Source organism: Silene latifolia, chromosome X (genome assembly GCF_048544455.1).
Source record: "Silene latifolia isolate original U9 population chromosome X, ASM4854445v1, whole genome shotgun sequence".
Taxonomy (NCBI): Eukaryota; Viridiplantae; Streptophyta; class Magnoliopsida; order Caryophyllales; family Caryophyllaceae; genus Silene; species Silene latifolia.
The window spans coordinates 86296649-86308981 of NC_133537.1; the positions used below are offsets into that span (position 1 = coordinate 86296649).

The 12333-nt window shown below is 37.2% G+C and overlaps 1 long non-coding RNA gene across 1 annotated transcript; it reads left to right on the top strand.

Moving 5' to 3' along the window:
• The first annotated feature begins 4403 nt into the window (after positions 1–4403).
• On the top strand, positions 4404–6347 carry LOC141621474 (uncharacterized). The gene is made up of 3 exons (XR_012532364.1): positions 4404–4754; positions 4941–5030; positions 6261–6347. It is a non-coding gene; the product is annotated as an uncharacterized LOC141621474 (long non-coding RNA).
• Positions 6348–12333: the final 5986 nt, after the last annotated feature.

Sequence of the window (12333 nt, forward strand, 5' to 3'; positions counted from 1 at the left end):
TTCCAACACGCCCGTCCCGTGCTAAAGACGCCCGGATTCCCAGACAGTCCCATTTCGTCTTCTACAAGCTTCAAGGAAGGATGCACATCTTTTTCTAGAGACCGAAGTCTCCCTAGAGACCGGAGTCTCCCTAGAGACCGGAGTGTCCCTAGAGACCAGCGATTCCTCAACAAGGGACTTAATCGTCATTTAAGCCCTTAGTTAACTCTAATTTATGTACCTAATCCCCACTATAAATATCCCATTAGTCTAATTAGAAGAGCATGTTCTTCTTAGCAATCTTTAGTGTAGTTAATATCAATCAAATCTCTCTTTAATCTTGTAATCAACATTTAATCAAGTTTTAATACAGGTTTTATTTCCTTAATCTCTCTCTTGTTCATCCTTTATTTTGGGTAATTGAAGATTATTTGGGTTATTATTGGGAGATTGACAACCTTCCAATCAAGCATCAAGTACTTCTTTTATTCTTTGCTTTATTATTGGAATCATTAGTAGGTATAATTCTCTTAATCCCTTTTTAATTATTGTTAATTATCTTCATTTATTCATCATGTTTCACTTTGTTGGTATGATTGACAACCTTGCTAGCATGTTCACTATGATAATGAGTGAGTAGTTTCCTTAACTAGGGTTAATGGGTAATTAGAGGAAACCAACATGGGGAATGATTCATGCTTAAATTAATATGCTTTCATAGTTTATTTTCATGCTTGTTGTGATCTCAACTTATGCACATGTTATGTTTGATGAAATGTGAGCCTGTGAATCCTTGCATTTTTTACCCATCACTTATCTTTTCAATGAGACTTGTAAGACATAAACCAACTCGAGTCTCATTAGACCATGCATATTGTTGAGTAGGGAAGATTAAGTCTACTTGTAGGTGTTGTACAATCTAATCGATTCGGCTCCGGGACCCAAACACTACTACAAATCCAGGCAAATACAACGCCCCTTTAACAACGATTATTCACGAAAATCACAATAGACGTTGTAGAATGTATGGCGCGAATTTTACTAAAATCAATTACAACGGGTATGGTTATAAAAACCGTTGTTATTAGTTTTAACAACGGGTCACACATGCACAACCGTTGTTAATAATTTGGCGCAGAATTGGCGCAAAGTTAGTGAAAAGTAATCACAACGGTTATTTTTGAAACCCGTTGTTAAAACTTATTTAACAACGGGTGTTTTTTACAACCGTTGTTAAAACTTTTTTCACAACGGTTGTTGTTTAATAACCGTTGTCAATACCTTCCATACTATAAACCACACAAACAAGTCTGCTATGACCACAAAACACAACCCTTAATACACAAACACAAACACAAAGCAAGACAAACAAACACAAAACACATACACACTCTCTTTCTCTCTTTCTCTATTTCTCTCTTTCTCATCGTCGCTTTATCTTCTCGCCGTCACTGTGATTTCATCGTCTATTACGTTCGTATTTATCGGGTAAATCTCGCCGTCACTTTGTTAGTTTCATCGTCATTATTTTCTTTTTCTATTTATTTCTTTTGCATGTATGTGTTTTTATCGACCATTATGTTATTTGTTTAAGTATTGTTCGCATAATTAGTTACTAAAACAATGAAGAAGCAAGATGAAGAAGATAAACATAATTAATATATATATATATATATATATATATATTTATAAATACATAAATTAAAAAAAAAAATTACATATGTAAAAATGCTATTCTTATATTTTCATGGAGGATCTTATTGTGCTCTATCGTATCCGTCCTCTCCTCCTTGGCTATTTGGAGGTTCCGTTCCGCAGTTGCTATATCGTCATATAGCTGCAACTTCTGCTGCTCCGTCAAGCCATTTTCTTTGGCGTGCTTCAGTGCGGATCGAGCTTCCGCAAGGTAGCTCCTGAAACTTTCCTCAATATGGAGGAACCGGCGGATGAAGTTGTTGTTGTTCTCGATCATGGTAAGAGTCTTTAGGATGAAATCATTCATTTTGTTAGAGTTTTTTGAGTTTGATTTGAAAGATTAAGTAGAGTTTGTTTTAACAGTTAGAGTTTGGAGATGAATATATGAGATAATGGAAATGTTAGTTGAGATATGCAATGTATTTATACTAAGCAATGTGTGGGTTGAGTTAATTGCTTTTTAATTAATATATATTTTAGGAAGTTGTGCCATAATAATCATCATCATATCTCTCAATAATCTTTGCTTCAAATCCTATTACTAACCCTTCTCATTCCATATTATCCGTTCATATGTACAAAGTGATGTCGGTAATAATGCATGCATCGAATTCTAACAGCCGTAATTATGCATGCATCTAGTAATATTTAATTTAATTTTTTTTTATTTTTTAAGAACAAACAACAACGGTTATTGCGAAACAACCCGTTGTCTTTAGTTATAACAACGGTTTTGTATATTACAACCCGTTGTTATAACTTTCCCCCCAAAATTGAGTCACACTTTCCACAACGGGTTTTTATACATAAAACCGTTGTTAATAGTTTTAACAACGGTTTCGTTAAGTAAACCAACCGTTGTTAAAACCTTCTACAACGGACGCTTTAACAACGTCCGCTTTTTTATATAACAACGGTTTTTGACCGTTGTTATAGCCTGTATCTGTAGTAGTGAAACTTTCCTAGGATTGTAAGATATAAACCAACTCGATCCATCACAACAATAATTGATTGCTTATAACTTGAGAATATGTTTGTATGATCAATTCCCATGAATCCCCTATGACCCCATGACACCCTAGTGCTTTTTATCAATTGTTTACATACCTTTTAAATCATCTTGCTTGTTTATTTTCATTGCTATTTAGTTTAGTGATCTTCTACTTCAAACCCCAATAGTGACACCCTTAGACACCACTAGTTGCAATAGAAATCTCATCTCAATTCCCGTCCCTTGGGATCCGACCATTACTTGCCTCTTTACTAATTGTAGAGTTGTTGGTGAAGTTAAATTGTGTTTTGGTCTAGGTTCTCCTAACGACAAGTACTGAAAAACTAAACCCCACGACGGAACACGACCATAGCTATAGTGACGATTTGACTAGAAGAAGCCATCGTGATTACTACAAAGGAAATGAAAGGAATGATTAACATTTATCGTCTAAATATTTTAACTTGTGAAACTATTTTAACAAGTTCCCATTTATATAATGATCTCCCACTGAATTATATAAATGATTCCAAGATCCAATTTTATATAAACATGGGCACGGTGGACCGATTCAATCCATATTTATATAAATTTGGTGAGTCTACAACTTTGACTGATTCTACTACTTGAACTCTTGGTCGACGGATTTTCTTAAAATCTATCTTTTAGCCCTAGAAATAATTATGGGCACGGTGGACCGATTCAACCCATAATTATTCTGTTGATTCCAACCAATTTTCACGCGTAATAACTTTTATTACCCTACTTACCCAACGTAAAAAGAGTGTTCCTCGGTGATCCGAACCTACCTCTAATGAAGAAGGGATTCATACGTGCTATTATTTGGTAAGGCTAATCTCAATTTTCAAACAAAGGTGAGAGATCTTATCAATTTAATCGTCTATCACTTTTAAGTGAACAAAATTGGTGAATGCTAGACAGTTAAATCGATAACAACAAAATAAAACATGTAGTGACGATTTTGCATGGATGCATATAAATATTAAAACAATTATGTCCTAATATGGCCACCTAGTTAATCTAATTAACTTAAACTATTACACTTCGGAAACCAACTCCTTGGTCCCTTGAATCTTCATAAAAATGGCCTCCTTCTTTAGGATTTTCGGAACACCTTTCCGAAAACACCGTCTTCATGAAAACTACGTCTTTAGATGCTTCATCTAACACCTAATAATTAAATTACATAACAATTTCCTATTATACAATTTGTAATAAAAGTAAAATAAAAACTATTAATTAATTACAAATTGGGCGATACGAAATCGCAATTAATTACAAAACAAGTCGATATTCCCTTACATTACGGGAAATACCAACTTCTACCTATGGCCATATTAGAAAAAATTATATAATTAATATACTAAAAACTATTCATCCAAATGAATAATAAAAATGCATTATGTAAATATGTCATGCCAAATCGTCTAACTTACCAACAACGATCATTGAAGCTTGTTTTGACGGAATTCTTACCATTAAAATTCCATAATCAATTCTTAAAACAATTTTAAGATACACTAATCATACTAATCTGGTATAATATCAAAATAGTTATTCTCACTAATTATCTTGAATTTATATGGGACTAATACAAAAATCTTTACACCTTCACATAAAAGTCACTAAGGGCGTGTACTGTTCATATGAACAGTTCCAAACGCATACTTTGGTGTCGTTTTGATTATTTACCCTTTTGTTTTTTTCCTTTCTGTTCATAATCTCGCACGCGCAAGTCACCTCCTCAGTTAATCAGTCCCCACTTTCCTCCTTCATCACTCTCCTTCCCTTTTCTTTCTCTTCTTCTTCCTCGTTCCACAAAATCGCCATCGATTAACCTAGCAGACCGCTCTGCCTTCAACTGGTACTATCCACTAATCCATATCCATAAAAATGGTTTTCGAATTTTCATCCATGTTTGTTAATTTTATGGATTTTCTGGTCCATTTTCTTTCTTCTTATCTCTCATTTCTCCTTTATTACCCTTTCTCCATTCTTAGCTATCATCTTCTCCTTGCGTCATGGTAACTATCATCTCCAAAGCTTTGCCCCAATTCATTATCTTCAGGTTTGTTCCAATTACTTTTCCACCTTTTTACGATTCGATTTTTTGATTCAATTTAATTTTACTGTAAATCCAAATTAGGTTTCCCTTTCACTGGTTTATTCTTTTATTAGTTTTTATTCCTTTGTCGGGATTTGATGATGATGATGATCTCTTAAATTAGGGTTTATGTTTCTTTGTCATCGTTAGGTTACTGTTAAGACTAGAATATTGGGAAAAAATTGAACAACAACAAGAAGAGGATTTATGCAAAGAGGAGTACACAAACAAGATGATGAGGTAATTTATCATTTGCTTTGTTTAATTTCATTTATTATACCCCTATTTGATTTGATTGCTTTAAACTGCAATTCTAGGCCAATGTGCTTGCTTAGGTTGTTGATAAGAGACTGATCTTTACTCATTTGTGTGGCTATGTATGTGATTATAGATGCAATTAAAAGTTAGCACTCAGTTTGACTATTTGAGTGTTCCCATTTGATTGTTTTAAGACTTTTTAAAATGTTGATTGGGTTTTAATTTGTGGGAGTAACTGCATTCTTTGGATGTTAACTTAGGTTAGAAATTAGCGAATAAACTCCCTCCGCCTAATCATTTCTTTACTTTTTTATTCAATTTAACAAATGATTGAGACGAAGATAGTAGTAGGTTTGTATGTTTATGTTAATGTCAGATTTCTCTTTGTTCTTGTATGCGAACTTAATATTTCCGACTATACTTGATGTATATATATTGTTAATAATTGGAGATGGATCATGAGGATGGTTCATTTATTTTCGTGTTCATGAGCTTCAGGTTTTTAGTAGGTTGGTTAAGGATATATCCATTGTGTTTGGCTCCGACGTGGTCACGTCGGCAGGGAACAAAGTATTTTTAACAGGAGGTGTGCGAGCGATCACTTTGTTCAGTTTTGTTTTGTCAAGTTGATTGACACTGATGTTGCGATATAGTGTCATCTTTTGTTCCCTAAATAAGATTGTCAACGTTGTTTGAACATTTATCTGTTTTTTTTTTTTGTCGGCAATGACGCACACAGCAAAAACGGAACTATGAACTTTATTGAGGCTACACCAGCTGTTATTGTTGTTGCCAGTAACTTGAATCACCATGTTCCCATTGTTTTTTCCTTCAGTGTTCCAGGTTTTTTCCTTACTTTTGTTTTATCTATTTCCATTATGTGTCCTTATGTTTTTTTGTTTTATGCTTAATATTTTGTGTTTTTGTAAGGTTTTTACAGATGGTGAGTGAGAAATATGTTGGTTTAGTTTAAAGAATATGGTCTTATATTGCACATCACTCTTTTATTCTTCCATGGTTTGTATTTTAGGAGAGCGGAGGAGGAGGGAAAAGAGGAATTTGGTTTGAAAAAAAGAGACTAGGTTGGGTTAAATGATAAATAGCACTTCGTACTTATTAATGTCATGATAAATGGGACGGGAAGGGATGGGTATGTAAATGGGAAAATCCTTGAAATTTTTTCTTCAATTGAATGGTTTATATATTTTTCAGTTTGCCCGGGGCCAGGAAGTTGGAAATTTCTCCAATCATGAAGTATTTGCAGTAGGCGGAACAAACAGTGTGAGAGGATGCAAAAAAGGCGCAGATGGGTTCGGCCGCTCATATGTGGTTGGTTGTGGTGAAATTTCTCTTCCTTTTGTACTGTTGTATATCTTCATATTTCTCATTCCTCTTTTAAACTCTCTTTTATCTCATTTGCAAACTAAACTCTAATGATATCTATTTTCCAATTTGGCCAGGTAGATGGGGCTCTATTCATGACCTGAACTGGCCTTGGTTCTGACACATTTGTTCCCGGTATGGTTGAATATTTCTTTGAATTATTTATTCATTTTTTATTTTGTGTATACCGTACTTGAGAAATGGTGTTTAGCTTCACTATTACTCGTCTCACGATGATGAATCTTGAGTCAAACTTGAAATTATGTGAAGGTGTTCATGTTGGTGCAAGACTACTAAAGCCTGGAAGTGGGTGCGGGTATGAAATTGGGATTCGGGCAGTTCCTCTACGACTGAAGTACGCCTCAGGATAAACAAGCTAGGAGGTTTCACATTGCCGCTGTTCATTGAAAATAGCAAAGGTTTTTCCACACATCCTTCATCATGTAAACTATATTAGGGTACATTTTTAAAAACTAGGTGTTATGAATGAGACCGAGCTCTTACTGGATTCTGGGTAATAACTTTGATATTATGGTGTTTGATAAGGTTGCTCTGATAAGTTATGAGATTTCAGAATATAGACTTTTATATTTGGAAGTGAGTTTTGTTGACAAATCAAGATTTGACTATTTGAGAACATAATTGATCAACTTGTCAGCGATATCAGTTTTTAGGCACATAATGGTATTAGGTTGTGAGGGGTTGAGCCTTGGCCCGTGGGGAGGACGACGTCGGGGAGGTCAAGGGGAAATGGAGGAGGATAAGGAGAAAGGGGAGAATGAGTCACATGAGAAAGGAAAGGAGGAGGTGGTTGCAGTGCAGGTGAAGGAGAAAGCAAAGTAGAACGTCAAAGAGAAGGGGTTGGAGATGGGAATGATGAGAAGTGGAGGGGAAATTGAATGTTAGATGGTGTGGGTCGTAGGGATAGGTGTTAGGTATTAGGTGAAGAGGAGTGGGGTCATGGAGAAGACGAGGAGGACGTGACAGGGAGGAGTATGGGTAAGAGAATTAGGAGAAGGGGAGGGATCAGGCGGAGGGAAAATGGAAGGAGGAGGTGGAAGAGGCACCCGGGGAGAAGGGGAAATGAAAGTAGAACGAGAAAAAAATGGGAGGAAGGAGATGAGGAGGTGGAGAAAGGAAAATGGAAGGGGAGGGGGAATGAGGGGAAGGTTAAAGGAAAGGAAAAATGAAGGGAATGAGGAGGGTGTGGTAGAATGATGAGAAATGGCGGAGGGGAAAGTGGATGTATGATGGTTTAGGGCATGGGGATGAGTGTCCGGTATAAGAGGCGAGGTCATGGGGGGACAACGACGAGGAGGTGAGGGGGAAGAGGAGGAAGAGGAAAAAAGGAATGTGAGAAGGAGTAAGAGAAAGGAGTGGAGGCGGCAACGGAGGGGAAAGGGAAAGTAAAATAAGACAAGGAAGAGAAGGAGGGAGGAGGATTTGAGGAAGGGGAAATGGAAAGAGGCAGAGGACTAGGAAGGGAAGGGAGATGAGGCTGAGGAGGTAAAGGGAAAGGAAATTGGAAAATGAAGGGGGGGGGCACGGAGGACGAGGAGGGGGATGGTAGAATTATGAGAAATAGGTCGACCTTTTGCCTGCGTTAAAGTAAAAATCTTCATAACAAGGGAGAATGATGAAAGCGTTGTTGTAATACTCCGTATTTATATGTCTTGGGGGTACTCTATCGAGTAGCCCTTACTCTGTCGAGTAAGGGCAAGTTGCGAAGATAAATAGTTTCGACTGTTGGGCACTCGATCGAGTAGTGGGGCACTCGATCGAGTAGAAGGTACTCGATCGAGTACCTTGGGTACTCGATCGAGTGTCCGGTTTTACGGGGGAGTTTTCTCGGGTTTTGTTAATTACGCGATTAAGGTATTTAAACCAATTCGTCTTTGTTCTAAATCACTTTTTACAAAACCTAAAACCTGTTTAAGAGAGAAAGCAACTTGTCTTCTTCCTAATCGCGTTCTTGACAATTCCGGAGTTGGACGGTCGGTTTGCATCGTAGTTTGTGTCGTTGGATTCCTTGCGTCGAGGGTAAGCTTTTAATGTAATTTATATAATGTTTTGTTAAGATTAGTGAAACCCTAATTTAGGAATTGGGGGTTTTTATGAATAGTAATTGAATAGTAGTATCTATGTGTTGTATGGTAGGAGGAGAGTTCATAGAATAGGCGTTTTGAGACATTTGTAGATACCGTCTGCGTGTTGTGCTTTCCGGTAGGATTTCCTACTCGTATTAGTCCCATAATGGGATATTGGTGATGTGCTGTAGTTAGTTGATTGATATGATGATTGTAATTGTGATTGTGATTGTGGTTGTGTTTGTTGATGGTTCTCGAGATGCGTACTCGGCTGAGTGGGGTCACTTGCGGGAGTGATCTCACGCCCTAGTTTCGCCCTTCGTGGAACCCGCCACGAAAGGGGATGTGCACATTAATGGACGGGGTTATCGCTCGTACGATGAGCGGGGCTTAGGTGGGAACAGCTGCGGTCCCCCACTGGCGTGGGCAGTCCGGTGGACGATCGGTGATTGAGACGGTTGGTTGGATGTGCGTGTGTGTGTGTGGCAGTTCAGCTGTCTGTTTGTCTTATTGTTGTTAACTATTTTGATTGTGTGATTAGTACTGACCCCGATGTTGTTTTGTAAAACCTGCGGTGATCCATTCGGGGATGGTGAGCAGATATTGAACAGGTATAGAGATGAGTCTTTGGGATAGGGATGGCCACGACATGATTGACGATAGAGTCTTCCATTGTAGTTTAGTATTTATTTATATTTGATTGAGAACAGACGGTTTGGAATAATGTATTGTACCTTGGTTTGGTTTCGAGGATTGTACTTATTCATTAAATTACTTATAATAAATGTTGTTTCTGTTTTGTCTATTTGATTATCATACCTCGGGCAACCGAGATGGTGATGTCTTCATACCTGAGTGGTCCTGGTAAGGCACTCGGAGTATGGGGGTGTTACAAATGGTATCGAGAGACGATCCGAAACCCGTAACCAATGAACTTAATGAACATAGGGAGTCAATTAAAATGAACCCGGGGTAAAAGTTGTAGGAGCTAGTGCAAAGGCTTGGGAGACGTCCTAAAGTCGCAAGGGGTCGCCTTACAACTTTGAACCGGTCACGGGGGAAAGTGTTTGTCCGTCGTATGTGTGTTTGGTTAAGCTGGTTTATGAATGTGATGGAATGTGTTAATTGTTGGATGTTGAAGTAGAAAGTTGAGCATGTGAAAAAAAATGGTGATATGAGGAAACTTGTTGATGAGATATATAGAAGCGTGGTTGGAATGAGAAACATGATGGATGATTCATAATGTGACATAATAATAACATGTGAATAGAAATGTTGTGTTGTATACGTATATTTTGTCTGCATAGAGTTGTATGATAAGTTTATGTACTTGTCCACAATTGTTCATGGGTATATGTTGTAAGAAGTGTGTAGCTGTAATTGATGAATTAGTTGGAAGAGATTAAGTAAGTAATTGCATAAGAATATGAAATTCATGGGTGGAGCATGTTTATGTGGGTAAATCGTGATTGACAAGTTAAATAACCTATGTGCATGATGAATGTTGTTGCTTGATTTTTGAAAATAGTAACATATGATTACGAATACTGGTTTTATGAGTTTTGGACTGGTTTTGTTTGCTTGGTTGTTGTTTAAGTCGTTTGGGAAGTAAAAATCAATAGTTGTGTTTTTCGTTTATAAAGAGGTTGTCTTTAAACTGTTATAACTTGAGATGCATAAATAATTTTGATGTGATTCCAATTGGAGATGATAGCTTGTCCTTTTACGATTCTAACGATAGGTCACACGCCCAAATTGACCAAGTAATGAGTGAGTTATGACTGTTTTACGAAAACGGGACAGTCTTGAGAATTAGGGTACTCGATCGAGTATCCTTGGTACTCGATCGAGTAAGGGGGCACTCGATCGAGTACCTCAGTTACTCGATCGAGTAGCCCTGGTGATTTGTTTTACGTGCTTCTGATCTTGACCTACTCGATCGAGTAAGTCCCTTACTCGATCGAGTGGCCTGTACTCGATCTAGTGGCCCCTGTTTTGGGTCATATGCTTATCTTTTGACTTCGTTGCATATTATGTTTAATTCAAAGTGGTTATTTTGCTTCTTTATGCATTGTTTTACATGTAAGTTGGTCTTGATTCGTAAGTTACCCAATCCTATGGGGTGGTGAGTGGCACCTCTTAGTGAGTATGAGTTTGGTGGGAGGAGATGAACTATATGTGGTTGTGCTGAGAAGTGGAAAAAGAAAAAGAATGTTGATGAGTGATTGAGGCATGGTGCAAGTTTTTGTGAGGCGTGGTGAGTGAATTATTCGCGAAATTGAGTGATGTAAAAGTAAGTGAAAATGGGCAAAGGATGATGTGAGTCTAAGGAACGTGAGAATAAAAAGATTGGAAGTAAGGATGTGGATAGTGGCAGCTTGAGATGTGTAAAGAATTATGGAGAGAGATGGTTAGGAATCGTGTGAGTCAAGATTATATGTAGTGAAAGTTCGTTTTGAAGGGGGTTGAGAAGAGTGGTAAACAGTGAACTTTATGGAGACATGTCGCGAGGTAGATTTATACACAGTGAGTGAGTTTGGGAGATTTGGTTTATTAAGAGATGAAACAGCTGTGGGATTTCCTTGGGCAATTAACGGTATTAAATGAATTATGATTTCCAGAGATGTAAAAAGGGAGATGCAATTGTTTGAACATTAAACGTTGATTCTATGGATAGATTAGTGGCAAGTGTGAGTGATAGCATAATAAGAGAAGGTCCATGGTAAGAAAGAGTGGGATGATGTCGGTAGAAAGTAATGGAATTTGAGTTTTGGAGCAACGAGGGGGTAACAGGATTTCTAAAGAGTTAGCTAGAAGGAATAAGGAGTTGAACTATTAATTGGTATTATTGAGTGTAAAGAGAAAAGAAGGATAAAATTAAGGTCGAGGAAAATATTCAGGAGTTATGTGATATAAAGGTAAAGAATCATTGAAATGTGTGATAGTGTCACGAGGATGTTAGCTAAAGGTTATATAGGAGTTTCAGGACAACTTGATTGATATTGAGTTTCGAGGAATTAAGGGAGTAAGAAGTTGGTGGAGTATTGGCACGATATGAGATATTTGGTGGAGAGTTGGATGACAATACAAATAAGATAGTATTGGGAATAATGTTGAGGTAATTTTGTTGATGGGTTTGATGTTCGTTATTTGGGATGTTAACCAAAGATAGGAGAAAAACCGTGTTATTTTGATATGAGTGTAAGAGGTTTGATATACGAGCAGTGGTGGTATTGTGGTGTTGTCACTAGTGGTTAAGGGTGATGATAGATAAGAAAGACAACAGTCCTAGAGAGGTTGATTTTGTAAAGGCCGGATTGATATGAATGTTTGTAAGGAAGTATAAGATGTGGTTATAGAAGGCGAGCGCTAGTGATTGAATATTAATGGTATGGTTATACTTGGCATGAAGTGATGGTTATGCGAACGGGAAAATGTATTATGAGGGGCATATGAGTTAAACTCGGGCGACAGGTAACCTTTATCGAGTGGTAACTTACGTGGTCAGGATTGACTAGTTGGTTGTGATTACGGGTCTATGATATGTGTAAATGTTTGTGTGAGGTTCTGACCTCACAAGAAGTGGTATGGTGTGATAATTATAAAGTTGTTTTATGAATGTTCTGTAATATATATGTTGGACACGGTAATTTAATTGAATGATATCCAAAAAGGTAATAATTTGATTAATTTGACATGGCTAGTTATAATTTTATGTGTATTAATAACACATGTGTATTCCGTGAAATGGTAGAGATGATGTTCATGAGATGCTTATCTGTTTATTCATATAATATGTTGCGTTGTGATTGAGT